The sequence below is a fragment of the Conger conger genome, chromosome 1, assembly GCF_963514075.1.
Source record: "Conger conger chromosome 1, fConCon1.1, whole genome shotgun sequence".
Lineage (NCBI taxonomy): Eukaryota > Metazoa > Chordata > Actinopteri > Anguilliformes > Congridae > Conger > Conger conger.
This window is the reverse complement of record NC_083760.1, coordinates 34,644,888-34,671,509: the sequence shown is the minus strand read 5'-3', so window position 1 is coordinate 34,671,509 and position 26,622 is coordinate 34,644,888. Positions and strand designations below refer to the sequence as shown.

The 26,622-nt window shown below is 42.2% G+C and overlaps 1 protein-coding gene across 2 annotated transcripts in view; it reads left to right on the top strand.

Annotated features, from left to right (window-relative positions):
• Positions 1 to 22,471: 22,471 nt before the first annotated feature.
• myt1lb (myelin transcription factor 1-like, b) overlaps positions 22,472 to 26,622 on the top strand; it is a 155,773-nt gene continuing 151,622 nt past the window's right edge. For both annotated transcript variants that reach the window (XM_061255079.1, XM_061255070.1), the window contains exon 1: positions 22,472 to 22,601. The gene's annotated coding sequence lies outside the window, so the exon portion shown is untranslated. The remainder of the gene's footprint in view (positions 22,602 to 26,622) is intronic.

Sequence of the window (26,622 nt, the reverse complement as noted above, 5' to 3'; positions counted from 1 at the left end):
AGTTTAACCATTAATTTAACGGAAGAAAGAAGCATGTGGTTAGAGGGCATGAATGATGTCTACTTAACAAATAGGGGACTTCAAACTTTCTGCCCAGGAGTTTGAGCATCATTCTGAGTCAACAAAATAACAAATACAGGGAGCAGCCTGTTATGTATGTTTCCAGGGACCCAAACGCAGACCAGGGAAGTTTCAAAAATCGTAGTTTATTTCAGTCCGATATCAAAGCCAGGTATTCAGAACACACAGTGCCAAATCAAGAACAGTAAGGGTACAGTCCAAGGTAAAAAAATCCAAATGAGCAGAAAGGCAAGGTACAAAAGGGCAAGGCAAGAGAGTAGTCGAAAAAACACCGGACTCGGAATCAGGCAAAGGGGTGTCGCAAAAATCTTATGAATAATAGGCTTACGAAGAATCGGCTCTAATATTATGATCAACGTTCTGACAAGTGTGCATACTCAGACTGGGGTTTAAATACACTGCCATGTAATGTACACTGAGGGCTAAGACAAACTAGTGAGGAGGCGGAGCTAACGAGCAGTATAGAAATAGAGATAAAGTTAATCTGTTAGTTTATGTGATTAAATTATAATTACCCAAAACTAGTGACTGTTAGTTAGTTAGTTCGACAGACAAATTAATGTGTTAATATAATTAGTACTGTACAAAATCTATGTTAGTTGGTATTAGTAGATTAGTGCTATCTACAAACACAAAATGGAGAAAGCAGGAAGAATGGAAGGAAGGTTGAACCCCGGAACTACCGTAAACACCCGAATAGTGGCGCACGCAGACAGGGGAGTGACTCGAGCTCGTAAACATTCAGACTCAGACATCACAGGGGAAGACGAGTGCAAAGACTAATGAATATAAACAGAACCCCAGACATGAATATGAAAAATAATAAATTACAAGAATGACGATAATAAACAATGATAAACTAGACAGAACTCAGGAACATAACACATGCACTGTAATGGTAATAACATGCAGTTTCATTAATACAATTGCCAAATTAAGTCTGAAAAACAAAATATACACCCTAAGAGTAAATGTTAGTGGTGATCTGAATACTCGAACGAGACGAGTACCCGTTACGATTAATTACATTTTTCCAAACATGAGTTCTTTACGAGCAACTAAATCATAATCCGTGATGATCGGAGATTTGGCATATTATATATATTCTCTTTTAACAAAACGAGACCTTGCATCACTGTGCTTATGATATTTTATCAAGAAAAAAACACTGTTGAAACAGTGCTGGCGATGAATTCCTTGTCCTTAACAATGTGTCAAATGGCTGACTTTAACACAAAATGAGATCGAAGAACTCCAACAACTAGCCTATTCCATTTTATTCCATTCCTATTAGCCTAGTTAGGCTACTACATTTAATACTCTCGAAGAGGACTTTCCAACTTTTCTTTCTTTTGTTTTCATGTAGTGCGACTTCAAGGCATAGGCATTAATTGAGCATTCGCTCAGCAAACTGAGAAGGCTTCTTTTGGCTTCGACAGATATGGGCTGTATTTTCTCAAGAGCAGAGTAGAGTTGTAGGTTATTGGGTTGTTCTTTTTTCCTCTCGAATAGAGGAAAGGATTTTGTGGAGGTCATTCCCATACTTGGGAACCCATGCTGGAAATCTGGTTGTGACACAGTCAACAAAGAGTCGCTCGAATAGACAAATTGCTGTCTTCAGCAGCATAGCTCTGGAGGGCATATTAAACAGCTGATCTCCAGGATGACCAGGTTGTGTAGAAACTGTGCACATTATTTTTTCATAGACCAAGTTTGTATGCTTGTCTATAACACCAGAAACCCAAACGCAGATCACAGTATTTAAAAAAACGTTGTCTTCATTCGGTCCAAGGGTCAATGCCAGGTAATCAGATAGACACAGTGCCAAATCGAAAAGCAGAAGGGAAGTCACAAAACAGTCCACAGGTCAAAATCCAGGAGATCAGAATGGTACAGAAGAATTACAGGCTTACACAAAATCAACTCTGAAATTCTGATCAACATTCTGACAAATGTGAAGACTAGGGCTTATATACACACGGGAATGAGACAACCTAGGCGGGGCATGGGAGTGAGGGCTAGTGCATGTTAGTTACTTAGTTAGTTAGTTAGTTAGTTAGACGAACATATTAGTGTGTTAATATAATTAGTGCTGTACAAATTCTCTGTTAGTCGGGATTAGTAGATTAGTGCTATCTACAAACATGAATGGAGAGAAAGTGGGAAGCAAGTAAAGCGAGATGGAGAAGGAATCGTGGGAAACCAGAAAATTCCGAAAAACCCGAATAGTGAATCACGCAGACAGGTTAGCGACTTGGGCTCAGAACTATGTAAAGAGACAGACATCACAGGGGAAGACGAGGGCAATGAACAATGACTGTAAACGGAAACCAGACATGAATATGAAAAATAATAAAGTTACAGAAACATAGAATAAACTAACAGACAGAATACAGGATATTACACTATCTAAACAAGATTCAGCAGCCACTCTGACCTGTAATGGTAGCAACAAACAGTAGTCTATTTGTAGTAGTTTTTTTTTAATTACTCGATATCCATAACTTATAGTCATGAAATTAAACATTAGCTATAACTACCTAGCTGGTTAAAGTAATGGGTTTCCTAATCTATCTTAGCTAACTAACATTACTGCCTAATGTTAGGTTACCTGCTAACATTACATCATAGAGTGCTCAAGAGTTTGTTTATCATTGGACAATGTAGTTGTACTGGGTCCTGACAACCTAGCCATACATAATATTGGAGAAAAAGAAAAAAAAAGTGTTTTGTCTTTCTAGAAATGACAAGTACAAACTGTTTTGAAAAAACCCCATTGACCTCCATTCATCCAGTGAACACCCGTTGTCTGTCTCCGCCTCTATGGAAAGAGCCCTTGAGTTGATGGGAAGAATCTAATTTCACCTACAACCTTGTAACACTTGACCTCCATTCTAGAATACCGTTTATACAATCTTGAATGTCTAGGAGGTGCTGCATGGATGTGTAATGGAATGTGTCTTATGGAATAATTATTACTTGAGGAGTGAAGATTGGTCATGGCATGGGTATTTATTCACACAATTAAAGTCAAATACCAGAAAATTCTGTTTCAGATGCAATGTTGGGTGACAGTGCAGAGAAGGTCAAAATTAAGAACGCAAAACAACAAGCATATCATAATATCTTCACTTCTGTGTTAATTTCAACCCTGTAATGATAGGTGTAGGCGGAACGGTGGCGCAGTGGATATAATTAGCAAAAAGGAGGTTCTGGGTTCAAGTCCCAGCTGGCCAGATGAACTCTGTGTGGAGTTAGCATTTTACCCTTGTGTTCGCGTGGGTTTCCTCTGGGTACTCTGGTTTCCTCCCACACCGAAATACATGCATTTCAGGGTAGGTATACTCCTTCCATTGCCTTTGACCAATGCACTGGCCTCAGAACTGGAGTTGGTACCTGGGCACTACACAGTAACTAACTACTATGGGTTCAGTGCCGAGGACAGATTACCCAAGTTCAATGAAGTATTGAGTATTGAAATATCTTATATAAGAAACTTTGTACTTTGTTCTTTCAGACTACAAGCTATATTACACTTGTATAGTTTTTACCATTGCATTTTTACTTTAACTGCTTTCATGCAAATACCCCAAACAATTCAGAATCTTATTGTTTTTACAGTTTATGGATGTTGACTGTTTGTTTCTTACTTAAAAGCCATATTTGCATACATTGCTTCTTTGTACTAGTGCTATCCTAAACTCATTTTCCAAACAGTTTTGCTCCAAATTTAACAGTTTCCAACATACTCTCCTCTCACCTGACCAGACAGAGACATAAGAGAACCTTGTTTCTCATGTGACCTTCCCAGCACAAAAAAAAACAGGGAGAGGACATTCATCTCAGTTCCCCTAGGAGCAGTCAGCTCAAGGTGAGAGGCACTGAACCCATTCCACCAGCTGGAGCTCGCCAAACTCTGCGGGGGATCTGAGGCTATTTAGAACGCCCGAGGTCAGCGTCCACTGCCGGTTGGAGTCGCCCCAGCTCAGAGCTGTCTGAGTTCGGGTTACTGCTCCAAACCGCCCAGGCAAAAAGGATCAGATGAATCGTAATGAGCAGTTATGGTGCATCGCTATATTGCTATATTTAAAGCTTGTTTTGCATGCTTTTTTTAATGAAATTATCCCAAGAAATTAGATTTCCAAGTTGTTTTAAATAACCAAATGCAAGAGTGAATAATAATATACACTCACTAAGCACTTTATTAGGTAGACCTGTACACCAGTTTGTTTATGCAAATATCAGTCAATCATGTGGCAGCAACTAAATGCGTAAAAGCATGCAGCTATGGTAAAGAGGTTCATCTGTTTTTCAGACCAAATGAATGGGGAAGAAATGTGATCTCAGTGACTTTGACCATGGAATGATTGTTTGTGCCAGCTTTGTGGTGGTGACCAGGGTACTGAAAGGCAGGATGGGGGCTGGACCTTCGTCTGACTGTGCCCACAGTTATGTTAAAACTGCACCACATCTACAGTCCAGGTCTATGGTCATTACAATAAAGAACATAATGTAGGCTGACGTGCATAAAAACTAGGGGTGATCCGAGTATTCGTTTCATACGAGTACTCGTAATGAATATTGACTTTTTCCAAATATGAGTGTTGTACGAGTAATGGGAGAATTGGCCTCCTTTATTTATTTATTTTTTGCATCGGCTGCAGTAGCTGTACATCAGTGCCGAATGCGTGACATAAAATTAACACTGTTTCATGATAGGCCAGTTCCTCCCTGGTTCCTCCCCCTCCATTTAGTAAAACTGACTGTCTGGCTGCCATTTTCCTCACTCTTCTCTTGTGCATGTCAAGAGACTGTTGTGTGAACTTGTTCCGATCTCAGATTAAGGATATAACTACAAATCATACATAATTTTATCAGTTTCCGACAGTTATAATTTGTCAGCAGCACTATTAATTTCACAAGAAGGCTGTTTGCCAGAGAGATTTAGCAGTAGGCTACACAAAATTGTTAGCCTACCTCAGCTTGAGCCTTGCATGCAGACACACATGCACACACACACAGTACAAAGCACACAGATCTCTCATTTCTGTCCATGTAAAAAATAATTGTGTCCCTTAAACTCATTTTGAGCACACAAGGTGCTGTGGACTACAGTAAATACAAGCCGGGGTAATATTGCCTACCAGTAGGGCTATCAGTCCATGAGCACTAGAATACATTGTTTCGATTTAATTCAATGAAATAAAAGAGCTCTTCTTAATATTTTATATTGTTGGTTGGTTTAATACTGTTGCCAATGAAAAGTCGTTGTCCTACACTATGGGTCTCCAACACATAGCTCTCAAGTTACCAGTGGCTTGCCGCCCCTTTCTGAGTAGCTTGCCAAAGGCTGAAGCAGTATACATTTAAATACAACTGTTACCGCGAGGCATTCCAGCCTACGAATTTAATAAAAAGTAAATCAGGCAAAATTAAAAATTAACTCAATTTAGGCTACTTGGCTACGCAATAAGGTTTCTATGTATTTACAGCACAGCGCACGTTCAATGAATGAATGAAAGCAGCTGTCTTGGCTCGCAATAAACAGACGGGTGGAAATCCCGACACTCTTTCAACTACATAAAACTTAACAGTGAACCATCAAATACCCCCCAGATTTCAGTGCCCATCAGTCCCAACATGTAGCAATACAATCAAACAGTCCAAAAGTAAATTAAATCCCAAACCAAAGCGGGAATCTTTTGATAGCCTACCGGTATGCTGCTCCAAATGAAACGTATGTCTCACAATAAAACGCACTTTAGGAAAAAAAGATCCTTAACTTGCTGTTATCTACGCTAATTTGTTATTGTTCATGAAGGCGTGTCTGGCAAGTTGTTATTTTATGGATTCTGGACTTCCATGTGATTTATTGTGTTTGAGAATATTTGCAATAAACTAAGTCTGTTAAGACTGACACTATGACTTACCAAACGGTGTTCCTGATTAGCCTGCACTAATTGATTTCTGAACAGTTACAGGAAGTGTTGAACAGTGTTGGCCCACTTTAAGTGTAGCCTTTTACTTTATTTCTAGGAATAAAATTCTACAACAGTAGCCTAATAAGAAATAAAGGCCTGCCTCGAATACAAGCCTGCCCCAAATAAAGGCCTGTGCTTTATGCAGCCTAAGTAAATAAAAGACCCCGGCCACAATTTGAGGATTTACGGTAATCTGATTTAGAATAGAACACATTGTCTATTAACACAAGCAAAACGCTGTTTAAATTACTTTAATTGACACTGGGTTATATCACGTCCACTTCCGGGTTACGTCACGCCCACTTCTGAGTACGAGTAACAGATACAGATACAAGTAATTTCATTGGTTTAATGGATACAGAAACGAATACAAGTAATGCACTACTCGCTCGCCCCGCATAAATGATTATTTTTCATCATTTTCTCAAAACACTTTAAAGCTAATGTACAGTCAATTAAAAATCAAGTAGCCAAAAGACCAAAAAAACACAGTCAATATCTACACCCAACAGTCTTTATGACACATGACGAAAAATACATTGCTCAGCAGCCCTTAGTGTAATGTTTCTGTATCTGTCCTGTTTGTATTAGTTTATTCTTGTTATTTATTCATTTTTCATACATCTTTCATACACCTTGGTTATTGTTTTCCAATACAGTTCTCATTTGCTATCACCTGTTATGTCTGCGTCTGAATGTTTACCAGCCGAGTCACTTCCCTGTCTGCGTGTCCCACTATTCGGGTGTTTACAGTTGTTTCGGGTTTTCAACATTCCTTCCAAACTCGCAATTCTTACTTCCTGCTTCTCTTGATAGTTAAATGTTGTAAAGCACTATTCTTACTAACTACGACTAATCTAGATATTGTACAGTACTAATATATACTACTATATTGTACAGATTAATACACTTACTGTCTGTCTAACTAACTAACAGTCACTTTTATTGGGTGTACTGTGTATCTCACCCAGCATCACATTAATACAATTGGATATTCCCCACTGGCTAGCGAGACATGTACACGATGATATCAGAGGCAGTGCATGCAGCAATGAACTATTCGCTCTTTACACAAATTACATTTCTTTAGCTCAGTGCTTAATGACATCTGTTATTATCCAAACATGAATCAGTAATCAGGAGCACAGAGGCAACAGGCCCTGCTCTACTGTGTTGGAATGTAATTGCTCACCTTTAAAGAACTGATTGGGATTAAGGATGGTGGGCGGTTCCTGTGTCATGTACGGAATGTGTCTGCGGGGCACTTGCGAGTGGGATATTTGCGGCACAATGGCCTAAGCTCCTGGAAAGCCCAGGACTCAAATCTCAGGGAGACCTCTAAAACTGAATGTACTTTAACACACTTAGGGGTGCCAGGCTCGGGTGGCCTGTAGCGTAGTGGTTAAGTTAAATGACTGGGACACACAAGGTTGGTGGTTCTAATCCCAGTGTAGCCACAATAAGATCCACACAGCCATTGGGCCCCTGAGCAAGGCCCTCAACCCTGCATTGCTCCAGGGGAGGATTGTCTCCTGCTTAGTCTAATCATCTGTACATCACTCTGGATAAGAGCATCTGCCAAATGCCAATAATGTAATGTAATGCATTATTACATTACATGATATATTATATACATTATATATAATAAAAATGATACAATGTCTACATCAATGGTTTTTAAGCAGTTCTGATGTAAGGGATTTTTTTCAACTCATACCGCTGCATTGGGGGTATATTTTACAATTTCTGGATAAATTGATGGAAAACCGTATTTATATAAATTAGATTAGATATGATTGGATATGTATGTGGAAGTTCCCACACAGGAGCACATAAATGCACAACCGAAATAATAAAACATACATAATTCAAGACAATATGTCTGTAAAATACTGTATATTACAAAACTGCACAACAATCCACATTTGTTCATAAATATGCATGAACATAATAGTAACAACTGTTTTGAAATGTGTCATTTGTGCCTGCATATAATGTACCTCTGAAAATAAGTGTTGTTTGCTGCTCAATTACACTTTAAATAACATTATAAATAAGCTTGCTGCTAGTTATAAAGGCTTTTTTACAACAGTCCCATATCAGTAAAAATGTACCTAGCAAGTAAGCTGTTCAGTTGCCCACATCACACTGCATGTATCATGTATTTACAGGTATATGGAACAAAGAATGAGGCTATGTAATGAAAAGCAGAGGCAGTGGGTAGATCTGCTGTAGATTTCATATCAAGGGCCTTGCCACCAAGAGGTATGATTAGCTCAAGCCAAGAGAACTAATTTCACATTTATTGCTTCTCTGGGGTTAACGTCACATTCCTTACAAGTCTAACAAGTCTCTGCACTACACTGACGGATGGCATCATAGCTGGAGTGGGTAATCGGGAAGATTCTCGGTGGGCCACTGTTGTTGCTGGGCCGGCAACAACATACACTCACTGAGCACTTTATTACCTTTATCAGGTAGACCTGTACACCAGCTTGTTAATGCAAATAGTTAATCATCCAATCATGTGACAGCAACTAAATTCATAAAAGCATGCAGACATGGTCAAGAGGTTCAGCTGGTTTTCAGACCAAATGTCAGAATGGGGAAGAAATGTGATCAAAGTGACTTTTACCATTGCATGATTGTTGCTGCCAGACAGGGTGGTTTGAATATCTCAGAACTGCTGATCTCCCGGGATTTTCACGCAAAACAGTCTCTAGAGTTTGCAGAGAATGCTGTGAAAAACAAAAAACAAAAAAGTTCTGCTGGCAAAAACACCTTGTTAATGAGAGAGGTCAGTGGAGAAGGGCCAGACTGGTCAAAGCCGACAGGAAGGTGACAGTAACGCAAAACACATTACAACAGTGGTATGCAGAAAAGCATCTCTGAACACACAACGCATCAAACCTGTGGATAGCCTATAGCAGTAGAAGAAAAAATAAGTCTAATAAATACCTAATAAAGTGCTCACTGAGGGAATTTTGTATCAATAAAAAAATCTATGTCAGCTAAGGATATGGGTAGTGAAACCTTTTGAAGCTTGCACTCAAAGGACTGTGGTTACACCAACCGCTAGCCATATGCAAACATTGAGCCAAATCGTGCCTGGAACCTTCAATGTCACATTTAGATTTCATTTTTATTTTATTCTCAGTAATTGAAATTCAATATGAGAGGTTCAATGACATGTTTTATTGTATTGTTCACAAAAGCAGAGAGAAGAAATGCTGGAGAGAAATGCTGTTGGTAACGATTCCTTTTATCATCAATCAATCAAAAGTCAATCATCATCTGTAGCCAAGTGTTATAAACTGAATCTTAGCAAGTGATTCCAGTGTTCCCCATTAATTAGCTAAACTGTGGTGGCTTGCCACAGGTTAATTTGTCCCGCCACAGTTTCAGAATGAAGGCAAAATATGTTTTATTCATAATAAACATAAAAGTTTGCTATGCACTTTGCACCATTGCTCTGGCAAAGCGTGTCTCACTCACTGGTCAGTTCCCTCCCCCCTGCTGGAGGAGTGCTGCATCTTTGCAACTTCCACAAGTCATCAGTCCAGACTCACTTTGAGGAGAGGACACCATCAACGTTCTGTGAGCGAAAATATCTTGTTAATGAGGTCAGAGGAGAATGGCCAGACTGGTTCAAGCTGACAGGAAGGCAACAATAACCATGTGTTACAACAGTTGTATGCAGAAGAGCATGTCTGAACACACAACACCTCAAACCTTGAAGTGGATGGGCTAGAGAAGTTGAATAAATACCTAATAAAGTGGTGTATATAATCTAATACTGATTTTTATTAATCAAGGATCAAAATACAAAGACCTTGTATCAAGTTGTTGTAGCTAGTTTAGTATACTTAGTTACTGCAAGATTGCCATTTTGGAAATGCCACGTCTAGTTTAGGCAACACTACATGAATAAACACTAAATCACTAAGCGACAAAGTGTACTGTATGGGTGCTAGCCAATAGCTAGGTAGGTTTTTACTTAGATTTAAACAAAAAAAGAGAATGGAAAAAACCTATTCATCAATAGCAATATTCTGGTATTTGTAAGATGAGTGCGATTGATTAATTAATTCATTTTGTCCTCAGAACATACAGCCCCTCAGGGTTATTCAACTTTCCTGAAATAAACAATTCAGTTTACAGCATCGACACATGACCTAGTCCGATAGCCCTAGGTGCCTTCGCACTCTTTACTGGACCCTCAGCAGGATCCCAAAACAGGCCATCCCTACTGACGACCCCGACCACTGACCCTGTCAGATGGTCCTAAAGTAGAGCCATCACACCTGCTCTACCCTCCAGGCTCCAAGCTTTTCACTATTGGAACATGGTGTGCCTATTCCTAGTGTCTGAATACAGTTATTTTGATGCTGGAATAAATGTACATAACGTACACTAAGCTACAGCTCAAAAGCCAACTAACTAATGAGCGTAAATCATAACAACATCACCCTCAGTTGTTGTATCTCGTACAAAGTTGATGTGGTGACCAACTCCCCAGGAACAGACACAGGAACCACAAGATATGAGAAGGTCCAATCAGTGACAATTTATTTACCAATGTACACAGAGAGAGCTTCTCAAGGGCAGAACGCTAAAGAAACTTCATGCTACATCCATCTTTATTGACAATCCTTGGTCACTCCCATTCGAATGGATCCACCAATTACTACGCTTCATGCTGGTAAGCACCCATCTCTAAGCATAGCCTCCCTCTTGACTCCACAGGGTGTTCAGCTCATCCCTCCCCCTGCCGGCACCATGCCCAAGACCTTGACATCCCAGCACTTATCTGTACATTTCATTATTAATCATAAGCAAACGACAGAGAGATCCTGACCCTAATCGACCAGTGATTGTAGATGGCAGGAAAGGGCCTGACGCCTTTGACCAGATGGACAGAGACTTGGATCAATCTAAGGCTACAAAGGAGTGAGAATATATTTGTGCCTGTTTTACCACTGGGAATCCCTATTTTGCCTATTCTAGGGTCTAGACCCACTATTGCGTTGCAGCTTTCCCATACAAACCCTCCTGGCCTGTACTGTTAGGCTACAATCCTCCTGTAGTGACAGTGCGAGTCCCAATACGCCACATAAGAAGACCCATTGTACCTCCTGTTTTAAAGTATATCCTGCAGTATTTCTGTGCTTGCAATTTGATCTTATGTTTAAACATTAATGGTGACCAACATTTTTCACCTTATATTCCACTGAGAAGTAGAGGGAGACATTTGAAACAAATCCGATGACTCAGAAACAAAATGGCGTGGGTCTGGTTCAGTATTGGAAACAGAAATTTCACACATTTGTCATTTTTTATTTTACCTGGTAGTCACTTGAGATCACTGATCTCTTTTTCGAGCAAGACCAGGCCAGAATGGCAGCAAAACACAACAAACAAGACACATACACAGACAAGAACATAAAAGGCAAAGTAGTGCAAGGGGATAAATTTGAGCTGGAGCAGACCAGATTAAAAGGGATAGGGGGCAGATAAAAAGAATAGGAAAATAGGGTAAAAAGGGCAAGAAAAAATTGGGACGGTGAGGCTTTGCATGGGTTGCTAGGGAGAGAAATTAATTGATATAAATTTAACACCACATTTAACATCAACATTTTCCTATCTCATGTCTGTAATTTGAGCTTTAAAATCAGGTATGGGAATGAAAGCTTGCAGTTTTCTGAGTTTTTTTTAAGTCCATTACAGACAGAGGGAGCAGAGAACATGAAAGCCCTTTTCCAAAACTCAGTGCGGGTTCTGGGTACCGAGGCATATAGATAGTCCTGTGATTGTAAGCTGTAAGATGGATTTGATGTGATAGTAAAGTATGAACAGCGGTAAAAAGGGAGCTGACCAATGATTGCTTTATAAATGAAGGTGTATCAATGAAGCAGCCTACGGGCAGTCAAGGACGGCCTGTTTACTTCAGCATACAGAGCGCAATGATGGGTAAGTAATCTATAACCGGTAATAAATCTCAATACACCATGATATGCAGTGTCCAACATGTGTAAAAAGGTGGAACAGGCATTCATGTATAAAACATCACTATAATCTAATACTGGTAAAAAAAAAATAATAATAAAAAAAGCAGCGAATAGTTTCTTTTGTGCATTAAAAGAAAAGCATGACTTGTTTCTGAAATAGAAACCCAACCTCACTTTTAAGGTATTTAAAGTCGATACAATCTGAATTGGAATACCTTGCTATGTGTGTTTAGAGGCAAGACTATGCGCTTTTATTTTGGACTTAACAAAAATCACATTTTGGTTGTCTCCGGATTTATAACACGCTTAAGTTGCTGAAGTTGTATGTGTGACATATGGTCGATGTGGTGTTATTATTTGGTTTGGAACTGGAACCAAACTTACCTGGCCTCGGTCTTGAATTGTCTCAACCTTCCTGTCTCAAATTATCACTGATTTGCCCTGGATTTGGACTCAGCTGAGCCAATGTTGACAATATTCCTGGCAGGAATTCTTACACTCTTGTTAGTACTGCCATTACATTGGAGGGGGAAGAGACAGAGAAAAAAATGGCTTTGACAGGGGCCCTCTTCCAATGCTGCTTTATTGATTCATACGGGCTCAACGCAGAATGAAGCAGAATCAGTTTTGGACCTGGTCTTGGAGGAATTACGCCTCACTAAGAGAGACTCTTCAAACAAATCGTCTCCACCGAACGGAAACAAGAGTTCTGCGGTGCCCCTCGCCTTGCGTTCTGCTCCCGATGTGAACGCCTTCCCCCCGTTGCCGCTGTAAGAGTTGAGATTGATGAGCTATGCAAGCGAGTACAACACTGTGACAGTGAGACAGATTCCAACCATTGGAAGTTACTGACAGGCTGTTGCCTGAACCGATGATAGTCCCAGCCCCGGGGGATATTTCCTCATTCCCACGACCTTGTACTAATCGTGATGAAAACACGGGCGCTGGTATGGCACGCAACAGACCCGTTGCCGCTCGAGTGAGGTTTCACGGCCTTTGAGTCGGCCCTGTCTGTTTTAATCATGTGTACTCGTGGAGCATTGTGTCAGTTTTGTTTAGATTTCTTTCTGTCTTTTGTTCATTGCAACATTTGGTTTCTCTGATTGGCGAGACCCATCGGCGGAAGATCGGATCCCATCCCGGAGCCTGTTTTGCTCCAGTGGAGGGAGGCCGCAGCAAACGGCAACCCCCCGCTGAGGCTTAAACAAGCTCTCTTTCTCACCCCCCGCCCCCCCCGAACCCTGCCGGCAATCTAAAGGTTTCTTCGATGCTCTGCTCAGACCAGCTCAGCAGTGGATTCAAACGACATTTGAAAGGAATAGAGAGGGGAATTAAAAATTGCTTCAAAAGGCTTCGAAATGAACAAGCAATTATCGAGAAGGCGAGCCTCGAAAAACCCGGACTGTCGTGTCAACCGAAGAACATGGCGAAGTGTGCGGTACGCAAAAGGACAAGTGGCTTAATACCGCAGATTTCAAATCCAACCCGTTTGTCTTTGCTGAACAAATCCTGATATCTGGCTGTAATTGGAAAGGAGTGAGATGCCCTCCCCCTCCAAACTTTAAGCTGTTGTTTTTTTTCTCGGTGTGCTGCCGAAAGCTGGCCGGGGTCCATTTGAGACACGCTGCAGCTGCCTGCCTCGGGAAGCTCTGCGCCTCCAGTGCCCTCAGGGCGGGTTTTAAAAAATGCATGAGAGGGCGATGGCCCCGAGGCAGACTCAATCCCACAATCCCCTGCCACCTCTGCCTCCCATAAGAGTCTCGCCTCCCCCAATCCTCATCCTCGATGGAGCACATACGGTTATTATATTAGGCAATCCGCTGCGTCGTAGTTGTGACATGCGTTTCTCGCTTAGTGTCCGCTATTAAACGTATTATTTTGTTTCCATTAGCCTCCATTAGCCCCAATGCAATTCTTAACAAAAGAAAACATGTCCCACACAACCAAGTTGGCACATTTAAACCGGACATAACATGTACAAGGCCCAAGCTGCATTAACAGTAGCAGATAACGCAGTGAGTGTCCTCCAATGACTGTTCTGAAATTGAAATTATATGCATATATTCTTTTTTGAAGCTAATTTGCTTAGAGACTGTGCTCACTATTGCCACTGAAGTTGGCTCCAGTATAGGTCATTCGGACCAATTTTCAATATAAAGTCAATGGGACAATTGCAGTCAAAATACAAACTCAATAATTTAAATGTCATTGTAATCTGTGTTTTTATTCATCTAATGTCTCTCAGGCACATGCCCCACCAACTTTAATTTTGGAGCGGCAAATGAACCAATAGACAAGACAGGCGAATTTGAGTACTTTGACGTACAAAACCCCTTCTAGAGGGTAGGCATAACACAGTGGGAATAGGGTATTTGACCTAAATTAGCTATGTCTTTTGACGACAATATCCAATATTTTTTTATTGTATTTCCTAAGTTAAAAAATGTGAACTTATAAAAATATAATGAAACAAATACTGGATATTGTTGTCAAAAGACATAGCTAATTTAGGTCAAATACCCTATTCCCGCTGTGCTTGCCTCTGAGACGCACTCGCGTTGCCGGTGTGGTCTATGCCCCCCCATTGATGGCTATGTGCTGAAAACCAGCGACCAACCCCCACCGCTATGTGCAAGCGGGTTGCTGTTATGTAAGTCGCAACGCGGACTTGGTTGCAAATAATGCTAATGATGCAAGTGCCGAGGGCTGGCTCAGACATGAGTGTGTGAGGCGGGGGAATCTAGGTGACCTGGTCTAGTCCTGAGAACTGACAGCTTGCATTTTCTGACGTCTGCGGATGGCGGAGAGCTTCATCTCCCCCTGGTTCGGTACCCCCGCCAACCCCCCCTCCCCTCCCGCCAGACTCCGGTGACTCAGCCGCGGCCACGCGCCTTCTCTCGGAAGGCTCTAGAAACGGCGACTGCTGTCTCTTCCCTCCCCTTTCCGTCGCTCAGTCCGCTGAACATCCGATGCGCCATCCAATGGGGGCGGGGGGCCGCCCGCACGTCATCGGGCCCCACCTCCGGTTCCTCCTGAGCGAGGAAGACTGCAGCTCAGCCCAGCCGCGTCCCCTTCAGAAAGGAGCTCACGCGGTGCCAGAGAGAGGAGGGAGCAGCCTTAGAGCTGCCGTCTGTCTTTCCTTCCTCCTCTCCCTATCTTTCCCTAGCTGCTTCCTCTCTCTTTCCTTCGCTATTTCCAAAGCCAGTCGCTGTAAACGACTCCCGATGAATAAGGATAGCTCGCATACGGTAGCATCAGGACTTCATATTTGAAACAGAAACCGAGGCAAATTGCTGTAACGACTCCTGATGAGTAAGGATAGCTTGCAAACTGTACCGTCAGGACTTCATGTTTGAAACAGAGAAAGAGGCCATGCTGTTGCAACATGGCAAATAAGGTTCACAGTCCAGGACGTGACGATATCATGCACGTTGAGTAGCTGCTCAGCATTACCTTAAAACTGGAAATGAGAAGACAGAGTTTTAAAAGAGCTTGTGTCTCTCCCCCCCCCCCCCTCCTCCTCTGTTCATTCCTCTCTGAAGGATAGGCAGCCCTCGTTGCAGTGGCTTTGTGATGTGACGGCAAAGCCTTTTCCGGAGCTTTACGCTCGAGCACATTGCAGTTATTTGTGTATTAATTTATTTATTTTTAGACGCCGCGAAGATGCATTATTTACGCGGACGGTTAAAGTAGGACACGGCACCGTAGTCTCGTTCTCTCCGGCACCCTGCCTACCGCTCCCCCCTCCCCTCTCCTCCCCCCCCTTTCCCCCCTACCCAGCGCTATCAAAATCGAGCTCCCTCTCCCCTCCTCCCCACACCGCAGAATTCTCAGGTCACTCACTGCTGAGGTATGAAATTTAATTACAGAATTCAGGAACGGGCGGCGAGGAGGTGGGGGGGGGGGGGGGGGGGGGACACGGAAAGGGAGCGACCACCTCGCATTGTTAATTTGGGGGCTGGCGCCGTGCCATTGGCGTCTCCCTTAACAAAACACGAAGGCAGCGGCGAAGACAGCCCCCACCCTCCACCGTCTCTCCCTCCCTTTCTCTCTCTCCCTCTCTCAGCTGCCCTATCCAGCCGTTATTAGCGAGGCTATATTGAGTGGCGCTCCGCGGCGGCCGGGCTGAGGATGAGGGTCCGCCCTGGTGTGTGCCTCGCCATTTTCATTTTAATCAGCCTGATCGGGACGGCTGCTGATTCATTTCGCGGGGAGGCCCCCGGGGAGCCAGCCAAAAGAGCCCGTGGCTCCTATTGCATCGGGGCTGCATTCCACATCACAGAGAGAGGGAGAGATGGAGGGAGGGAGGGAGGGAGGGAGAAAGGGAACATGGGACAGAAAAGGAGTGCTGCATTCTACATTACAGAAAGAGGGAGAGGGTGGGAGAGAGGGAACGTGGGACAGAAAAGGAGGAGTGCTGCATTCCACATCACAGAGAGAGGGAGAGACGGAGGGAGGGAGAGAGGGAACATGGGGCAGAAAGAGTGCTGCATTCCACATCACAGAGCGAAGGAGACGGAAGGAGAGAGAGGGGACGTGGGGCAGGAAAGGAAAACGGCATTGCTTTCTGTTTCAGAGAGAGGGAGAGACAGAAGGAGGGAGAGAGAGAAGGAACATGGGGCAGAAAAGGAAAAGTGCTGCATTCCACATCACAGAGAGGGAAAGAATAGGATGGTATGTGAAAAGGGAGGCTGTGCATGAAAGAGAGAGAGAAAGAAAAACAAGTGCTGGTAATCAAGTTCAAAGCAAGAGCATTGAGAACCCTCGCCTTCATGGAAAAACAAAGCAGAAGTAGTATTTGTGATATTTCGGGTTTTTTTCTCAGAGACAATACAACCTGTACTCATCTGAAAAAATATTTGAAGGAAAAAGTGTATGTAACTTTGTAATGAACGTTACACAAAGAGGGAAAAGATAACAACAGCAGCTAAAAGAAAGAGACCAAGACACCAACCACTAATTACAAAATAATAAACCCGAAAGGAAGTTAGTTAGCAGGCATCACCACCATATACAGCAGCAGACTTTGATTCGCAGGACTGACAACCTTATTTTATGCTGCACTTATTATTGATATTACTCCGCGCCCGGTTGCCATGACCACCGTGCAAGAGACATTTAATTTTCGCTCTTCCATCATCATTATCTATGGGGCCATCTGTTGTGGAAAATGAATTCAGCCTCATTTGCATGACTGATAAGCACATTTTTTGTCTATTTAACAGAAGGTCATATGCCATGGATTTGGAGCTGGTGGAAAAAAAGATGTTGGGGAGGGTGGGTCCTTGTACAAAATGGGGGGGGGGGGGCGTACGTACGGAGGATGGATGTGGGGGAAGAACAGCAGACACCCAAACCCCCCCCCCCTCCCCCCCTCACCCCCCAAAGGCCTACCTGCTACTCCACATCCCTCAGTCCAACCTTCAGTCTTATCTGCTTCAGTTCCCTGCCATTGCAGAGCAGAGGTGCTCCCTGTAGTGGGAGCTGGTGCCAGCCCTGTGTTTGCTGGCAGAGCGCGGTGTTGTTGTCACCGAGTCCGGGATGGGCGAGGCAGGCTGCCGGGCGCTCCGCGTTCTGTGGAGGGAGGAAGAGAGGACAGGAATGCCAATGTGGAGGTCGTGCCAGATGTGTGTGTGTGTGTCTGTGTGTGTTTCTGTGTGTACGTGCGCATGTTTACATGCTTGTTTGTGTATGTCTGTGTCTGAGCGCATGCTTGTAAGTGTATGTGTGTGCGTGTCTGTGCACATGCTTGTATGAGCATGTGTGTACATACACATATGTGTGTGCATGTACGTATGTGTGTCTACATGCTTGTGTGTGTGTACACTGAGTAAGCACTTTATTAGGTATTTATTAGACTTATTTTTTAGACTTATCAAGTCTTCTGCTGCTGTAGCCTATCCACTTACAGTTATGATGCGTTGTGTGTTCAGAGATGCGTGGTTGTAATGCGTGGTTAATTGCGTGACAGTCACTTTCCTGTCAGCTTCAACCTGTCTGGCCCTTTTCCTCTGACCTTTCTCATTAACAGCGCCTTTCTTCCCACAGAACTGCAGCTCACTAGATGTTTTTTCTGCAGACTGTAGATGCTGTTGTGCGTGAAAATCCCAGCAGTTTCTGAGATAATCAAACCACCAACAATTATTCCACGGTCAAAGTCACTCAGATCATATTTCTTCCCCTTTCTGACATTTGGTCTGAAAAACAGCTGAACCTCTTGACCAGGTCTGCAGCCACATGATTGGCTGATTAAATATTTGCATTAACGAGCTGGTATACAGGTCTTCCTAATAAAGTGATCACTGTATGTGCATGTCTATATGCTTGTCTGTGTATGTGTGTCTGGGGACATGCTTGTGTATGTATTTGTCTCTATGTGTGCATGTGTGTGTCTACATGCTTGTGTGTGTATATGCACATGTCTATACGCTTGTCTGTGTATGTGTGCGTCTCTGCACATGCATGTGTGTTTGTGTGTGTGAGTGTGTGGAAGTGTGCAAGGTTGTGTGAGAGTATCCGTGCCCTTGTCCTCATAAGGCAGCAATAAATTATTGATTTTTGAGATGATACAAAGATGCAGAGGTTTAGTACTGTTTGCATGGTTATTCTGTTAAGATCTCTGCAGTGCTAACTGGAGAACAATTGATCCAGGTTCCCCTTCTTGACGGCACACATTGTGCATTTCATCCTGCAGTGTAACAGAAAGTGTCTGTGTGCATACTGCAACTACAGGCTGTCTGCTTAGATTTCAGTTTATCCTTACTTGGCATTTAATAGCTTAGTCATTACATCTAGTGCATAGTTAAACTTGTTAAAATATGTAATGTACATTGTTGGAGAGGATGCATTTGAATATATATGATGGATGAATCAAATATTCTCTCACTGTAGTATCAGAATTTTTAAGAAGGAAACCATTCTCTCTGGTTTAGAAAGAGAACTGAACATGCCAATATTAGGCTTCCATAATTTGTAGCCTATAAGTACCTATATTTTGGATAAGTTGTGATGCTGTTGAGATATTAACCTAGTTTCCAGACTTTACTGGGCCACTTCAGTGCATCCATCAGGCTGCCACCATCAAGTGAAGGCTGGAATATCCGTTTTTCCCATGACAGAAGCGATCCAGCCGACGTTTCAGAGGCGTTAATTACTCTCTCCTCATTTTCCCCCTGCAACTCTGACATTTGACTGTCGCTAATTCGCTGATTAATCCCGTTAATGTGATTATGGGGGATTTTTTGTAGCCAGCTGCCATTGTGTGCTTGCACTTTACGAGCTCGCGACTTCTGTCCGTTTACAGTACAGCGAGTACTTTTCTCACCCTCCCCTCCCGTTCCGCAAGCCTGCTTCAGCTACTGCCTTCCAGGTTCTCTGCTAGCTGTCCTTTTCAGCACCGGGAGCTGTCCGCCACGGCCGGCAATTACCGCGAAACCGCGGCGACGTGAGAATACTCCGCCGTGGCTAATGAACCCGCACGCCAGCCAAACAGCACAGGGGAGAACGTCCACCTGATAATTAAAGCGTATGCCCGCATGAATAATCGCGTCCTGTCTGCAGAAGAAAAGCAGGGGTGCTCTGGCCTTTTTTTAGTCTTCTGTTTTGTGTCATTTTTGTTTCGTTCTTACAGGGCAATCAAGCACAGATTCGAAATAAGCTTTGCAATTGACTCCAAAGGCAATCAAAAGCCTAGAATCAAGACCAGATACTGAAAGCTTTCTTATGCCTCAACTAAGAAAGTGATTGAATATATTGAGAAGCTGCTGAGGAGCCAACCATACAATTACTTTTGGTACCCTAAAATAGGGGGGGGGGGGTGCTATGTGTAAAAATTGATGTGATTCCCACATGCATCAGCCAATATAGATGTAAATACCCTTGAATTAAAGGGGACAGTATGCACTTTAACCTCACATTTATTTAAATTTAAAATAAGATGTGCTTGGCTACAGAGTCAAAAGAACGGAAATTGTACCAACTGTCCAAATACATACAGACTGTAATATCTGAAATAACAAACCTTTCACTTTTGGATCTTGTTTCTTAAAAAACAATCTTTGTACAGAAGTGCAATCGCTTGCATTTTAGACTGATGTAAAATAAAATGCCTGGTCTTTATTGGGCTTTCAGGCTTCCCATTGCACCATGGTACATATTTTCCCTCTTATTCTGCCATTCTGTCTTCTGAAGAAAACGCTGTTCTTCCAAACTGAAATCTAGAGCAGCTACTGGATGCCATTTCATTTGCATGTGATTAAGTCCGGGCGCCAGATTATGGGGTTCAGTGGGAGAGAGGGGCGAGATCTCAATTACGTTCCCTTTTAAAACACTCACTGGCTACAAAGCAAATATTGGATGACAAGCTCGCTGTGTCGACAGCATATCCTTCAAATCAAATGCAAACCCACAAAAATAACTGGTTTGCATGCATGCATTTTTCGACTCGGTGAGCGGGGGTAGCATTTCCTTTTTTTTGTATTAATTCATCATGAAATTATCATGAAAACATTTTGATGTTTATTTTTCAAATACGATTAAAATAAATGTTCTTTATGCTGTGGGGATACCACAGTCCCTGCATTTGCAAAACATCAGGTCAATGCCGCATTGTGCTGCACAGTCTACGCCATATTAAAATTAGCCACATACTGTGGCTGTGGCATACAGTATTGGCATAATATGTTGTTGTCTACAGCCGTACAACCAGCGCAATGAATTAACACTTAATTCCTCTTAGAAATTCATTTAGATTCTAATTTAATTGTGGCAGAGGCACCGCACAACGCATTAATGTTCCTGCCAATGCATATTAGTATAAATATACCAACATAGAGGGTGTCCTCCTCAACAAAACCCCTTCATGTTTTACCCCCTTCCTCGTTCTCTTTAAAAAGACACTCACTTTTTGACTTCTAAGATATTTGTACATAAAAAGGTATGAATTACAGATCTAATTAAGCTTAGACAAAAAATATAAAAATATAAAAAATATAAAAATATAAAACAACCACAATGGGTCTTTGGGTCTTCAATGGGTCACAACGGCTCTTTTTAAAATTCATTTATAAAGGCATTAATAAATATACTATTAATCATTTCTATTTCCAGAATATCTGTTGTTTATGTTTATATCCTTGCATCCACACCCAATGGAAGGCCATAGCCACTGTAAAATATGCATGTTATATAAAGCAGCAAAAAACAACAACAACAACAACAAAATATGGCCTCTTTAACATGGTAGAAAGATGGGTTATTTTAGTCCAATTTCAGTCCTGGCTAGCAAGCGTCTTCCTACTTCCTTCTGCTTCTTCTTCAGCGCTCAAAGGCCCCCGAATGAAGAAATGCATTAATTAACACAGGGCCCACGGTACATTTAGAGCTGCATTAATGCTGTTCGTAAATGGGGGCTGGTACTTTTGGCGGGTGGGGGTTTGTTATGGAGCCTGGTACCCCAGTCGAAGAGGGAGAGACAATGAGAGATTGAACTGAGTGGGGGCTCTGCGGTGGATGTGCGCGTTTGCCTTTTCCGTGATATTACATTAAATACAGCACTGCTCATGCTCCACATGCTATGCTCCAGAGACCGCTGGGCCTGTGGGAAGCACTGACGCTGGAAGCAGACCGTCTCCGGCTCGGAATAAATGTAGGGAAGGGATAGAGAGAATGAGAGAGAGAGAGAGAGAGGGCGGGAGAATGAGCGTGAGAGGGAGTGAGCGAGACAGGGTAGAGGGAGAGAAACACTGAGACGGGGAGAGAGGAGAGCAGATTCTGCCCAGGACAGGAACGGGAGCGAAATGCGTCCGTGAGCCCTCCCTCCCTCCTCCGAAGCGACACGCGTTCCGGTTTTTAGCGTGTACCTCGGCCTTGCGTGCGTGCGTGTGCACGTGTTGTTTTTTTTTTTTTTTTTCTCCGGCTTTGGCTTTCTGCTTGCTCGGCGCGTGGCTGCCCACGCAGGTCCGTGTGGACGTCTGGGGGGAAAGCTGTCGGGGCAGGGGGGAGAGGACACGTCCACGCCGGAGAGGGGGTAAGTCGGATTCCTCGTTCTACCCGTTCCCTTCCCTGTCCGCCGCTGGTCTCGCGAGGAGAGCTGGCTCCAGCGCCTCGCAGGTTTCCACTCGCACAGCTTCTGGCTTTTCCCTCTCTCTCTCTCTCTCTCTCTCTCTTTCTCTCTCTCTCCTCCTCTGCCACTCTTGCCGTGGCTGCATCACTGCCTCCCCTCATTTCCCTCCACACCGTCTCATTGGCATTGCCCCCATTCCTTTTCGCATTGTACTCCAGGCCTATTGGTTGCCTGCCTTGAACCATTATCTCGACTTTTCTCCACCCCCCCCCCCCACCCCGGCTCCCTCCCTTACTGCCCTCCCTCCCATTTCTATCCATCCTTCAAGTCGTAAAAATAATTAGCATACAGCAGAAGAAGGGCGAACTTCACAGCAAGGTCTGGCAGAGAGAGAGAGAAGACATCCAGGTGAAAAGTTTGTTGAGAAAACAACATTTGAAAACAAACAAAACAAAAACAAACAAACCGGTGGGTTTTTTTTATTTCTTTTTTTTTATGCTCCTGCGCTTGTTGTAGTTCAGATGCTTTGGCATGCTTTACTGAATGTAGGGTTTATTTAATTACGAAGGAAGGTATTCCTCAAAATGGAAGGTTGAGGCAGAGAGAAAGAGAGAGAGAGAACAGCATCCTGCCAGAAAAGTGCCAGAGAAGAAGATGAAGTCAGGATTTTGAAATGGGTGTCTAATACTATTTTGCTTTCTCTGTGTAGCATAACCTCTACACAAATGTATCCTTTTCTTTCACATAGTTGTGTCTATGCTGCATGTGTAACATACTGTATGGAGTAAGCTGGTATAAGCTGGTATGGAGCAGAGCTTTTTGCTGCATGGGCAGTGGAACACATTGCCTTTCACTGCAACCCACTTTGCGTATTTGCAGGCTTCAGCGTTTTTGAAACTCAGGTGCATGTGGGGCACGTTGTTTCTTCATTAAAAGAGATAAATTCTGAACCAAAACTAGGTTAAAGTGCCATCTGGATCTCCTGGTGGAAGTGGTCATCCTGAAAACTATTTCTGGTTCCTACCTTCTGAAATTGTTACACTGTTATATTGTCTATTTGGATCTCGTGCACTTCTTTTTCACACTATGTTCCGTCTGTCTTGAGCAAGGATTTTGCTTATTGATATGGCTGAGGAGTATGTAGCATGCTGTGGTTTTTAAGAGCTAGAAAGCTTTATGCAGGGGAATGGTGGCTGTCTACTGGGCAAAGATCTGAACACCTTTAGTTGTGTTGTTGTTCTTTCCTCCACGTGTGCTGTACTCAAATGGCAACTGTGCATGAGAAGGTATGCCACTGTTTGCATTTTGTCAAAGGGGATAAGCTTGAGAGCTGCTTCAGTCAATGTAAACACCACTGGTTCTTTCTGCAGTGAGTCTCTGCCACCCATACTATATCTGAATTGGGTTGAGGAACTAAAGTGCTCTTCCTCTGGATTTCTTTGGGCAGTGAGGTGATCTTATGGTGTTACTTGCCTCTCTTTACAGTTATGAAAATTGTCTGGAAGTTTTTTTGGTTTATTTGGTGCTTGCTTATACTGTCACTTTGAAACTTTATATGAATGCAACAACAGCAAATTCAGCAACAACTTGCTGCTACTACTACTACTGCTGCTACTAGTAATAATAATAATAATAATAATAATAATAATAATAATGTTATTTATTTGATTTATTGTAAACGCAGTACTGTATCATTCAGGCAATGCATATACTGCATATGAGATTATTTGACACTAATACATTATCATTATTGTTGTGATTACAATTGTTGCTTTAATAATACCATGATAACATGCCAATTGATATATCAGCCTTTTATAATAATTTCAATTATTATAGGTTTTAGTTTTTATTTTTAAGCTCTCAGAACAATAAAATGAATACAGTATATTGCAAGCTCTCCAGATCTTAGCTGAATGTATAAAATGTATAGTATGTATGACTTTTGCTTCCACTATTTACAGATCACAATGTTCTTTTAATTTTTTAGGACAACGTTAGTACTGTAGTTTGATTTTGAAGCCATGATGAAGTTAAATGTATGCACGCCATGCAGCATTACTGTACATGTGACTGACCAGGCTTATCACCGATCTTCTCCTCTGTAAAGTCTGTACAACCTCCTAACTGTCATGGTCAGCTTAATGTACCAGGCGAGACCTTGTCATCCGTCTGCACATTCCCTAACGGTCATGGTCAGCTTAATGTACCAGGTGAGACCTTGTCATCCAGGACAGATCAGAATCCTGGACCGTCCAACCAGCAAGTGTACAGAAACTGAATTGCAAATATTGGAAGTTGAGAGACAGAGGGGAGACACAGACGGCTGCATTCTATGCAGCTGACTGGGAGTGGATTATTCTTCTTCTCAGTAAATGCACTATTGAACAGTGTATATAGTATTGATTATGGTATCCACAAATTTGATTATCCTTTTTTTTGGGGGATGGAGGGTATTCAGAGATTTATCACAGCGGAATCCCCCTATTTCCCACTCATAGCATTGGTTTCCATCTATCTTACACAATAAAATGTTCAGTGTTAAATAAACTCGGGCAGAGTGCTGAGTTTACTGACAGAGCGTGCTGTGTTGCTGTTGGACTCATTTGAACTCTGTTAGAGTTGAATTAGCACTGACAGTTTTACTGTGTGCACGCCTCGTCGGGCCAATGGGTGGACCATTGATGGAGATAGATGGAGAGAAAAATAATTATGCAAAAGCACCTTTCTCCTGCTGCACCTGTAAGAGACAAGAAGTGGCTGGCAGACATTTAAGACCAATCTTTGACTATGTGTTATAAAGTTCCTTGGGTGACTCGGTCTGTCGCCTGGTAAAGACACTTAATGACAGCTGTATTAATTAACTCTTAGTTAATTGCGTCTTAACAGTGCAGGGTGTTTCACCTAACATCTATCTTTCCAGAGTACCATACTGCAAGAGGAGTGAAATATTAATATGAAGCACACAAGGATTAGCATTATTAGCGATCAGATATCAATATTGTGACGTTGACAGTGGCAAGGGTTTAAACATGGTACAACCTACAGTTTGCTTTAATGAGGATGCACAACAGTGGAATTAGTGGCGTTAATGCTGCTATTACCATATATATCATACGCAGCTAAGGAAATCTTCATAAGCCATACAAATAACTATAATCTTATCATCACGTCTTTGTTTTAATTAGTCACATCAGATTTAAATAATACTTATTCCAAAATTGATTCAGAATAGGAATTCAGAATATTCAGAATATCTGTGACATCAACAACTGGGTAGTAATGACATTTTTTTTTTAAACGAAAAAAAAACAATGAACCAATTAAAAATAACATTTTATCATAGAGGGCAGCACAGACACAAGCACCTCATGTTCCTTGCATATTAATGAATGTGTATGCATGAGGATATCTTTACATGCTCCAGAGACACAGATATCTCACAATATTAATACTAACAACAGTATTTCCAAATATGAATATCACATGCATTCATGGGCAGGGGTCTGCAGAGAAGCAGTCTGTTTCCACTGTATAGTCATGTTGTGCTTCATTTGACCACTGTCTCAAATAGCTTGTTTTAGTTTGAATAACGCTGTGTAATATGCAGTGCCATACAGTCAGTTACTGCAAAGTGCACATTTGCATTCAAATAGACTACCTTGTATGGATGTATTTACTGCTCTACCGCCCCCCATTGAGGTCTGTTGGTCTAATAGTGATTTTTCTTCTCTGACTCGGTGTGGGTAAAAAAAAGTAAAGTGTATATATTAGAATTTAAATCCACTGTGAAGAGTCATAGCTACTCATAAGTCCTATGTAATTGTAATCTTTGTAGCAAAGGCTGTAGGACTAGAAACTACATAACAGGAATGGGCATGTTGATGTTGTGGAGTAGTGCACCATGGCTATTGTAGTTCTCAAATTCACAGTCCCTAATTCAAACATGGTCAAACTTGTTGTGGAGAAATTAAATTAATTGATCATAATCTTTGCACATTCAAATCTGCACACAAAGCCTTTTTTTCATTTATCTCTATCACTATCCACTCTAAAACAAAGGAATACATTATTAATTTATATTTCAATTGATTTGACAACAACATTTTGGCCACTATGAATGAATAGTTTTATCATTATGAACTAACTTTTTGTCATTAAGGTCCTGTGAAATCAAGGAGCACCATTAGTAGGCAAGTGGAGAGTTGATCAGACGGGTTATGCCATTAACTGAAATTAGCATCTTTTGAGATTTAACCACATTTTGCCCTGGGGGGTGGGAAGGGGGGGGGGGGGGGTGCTGTTAAATGTTTTAAGTTGCTCGACCCAACTGATCACTGATCCAATGAATTGAAACTAATAGGTCCCTTGGGATTTTCAAATGATACCATTATCCAGTCTGGCAAGAGAAGACTAAACAGGACAGCGTGTGGGGGTGGGGTGTCATGTGACTGGGGCTTTCTGCTGAGACTCTGACAAATGAGTAAGC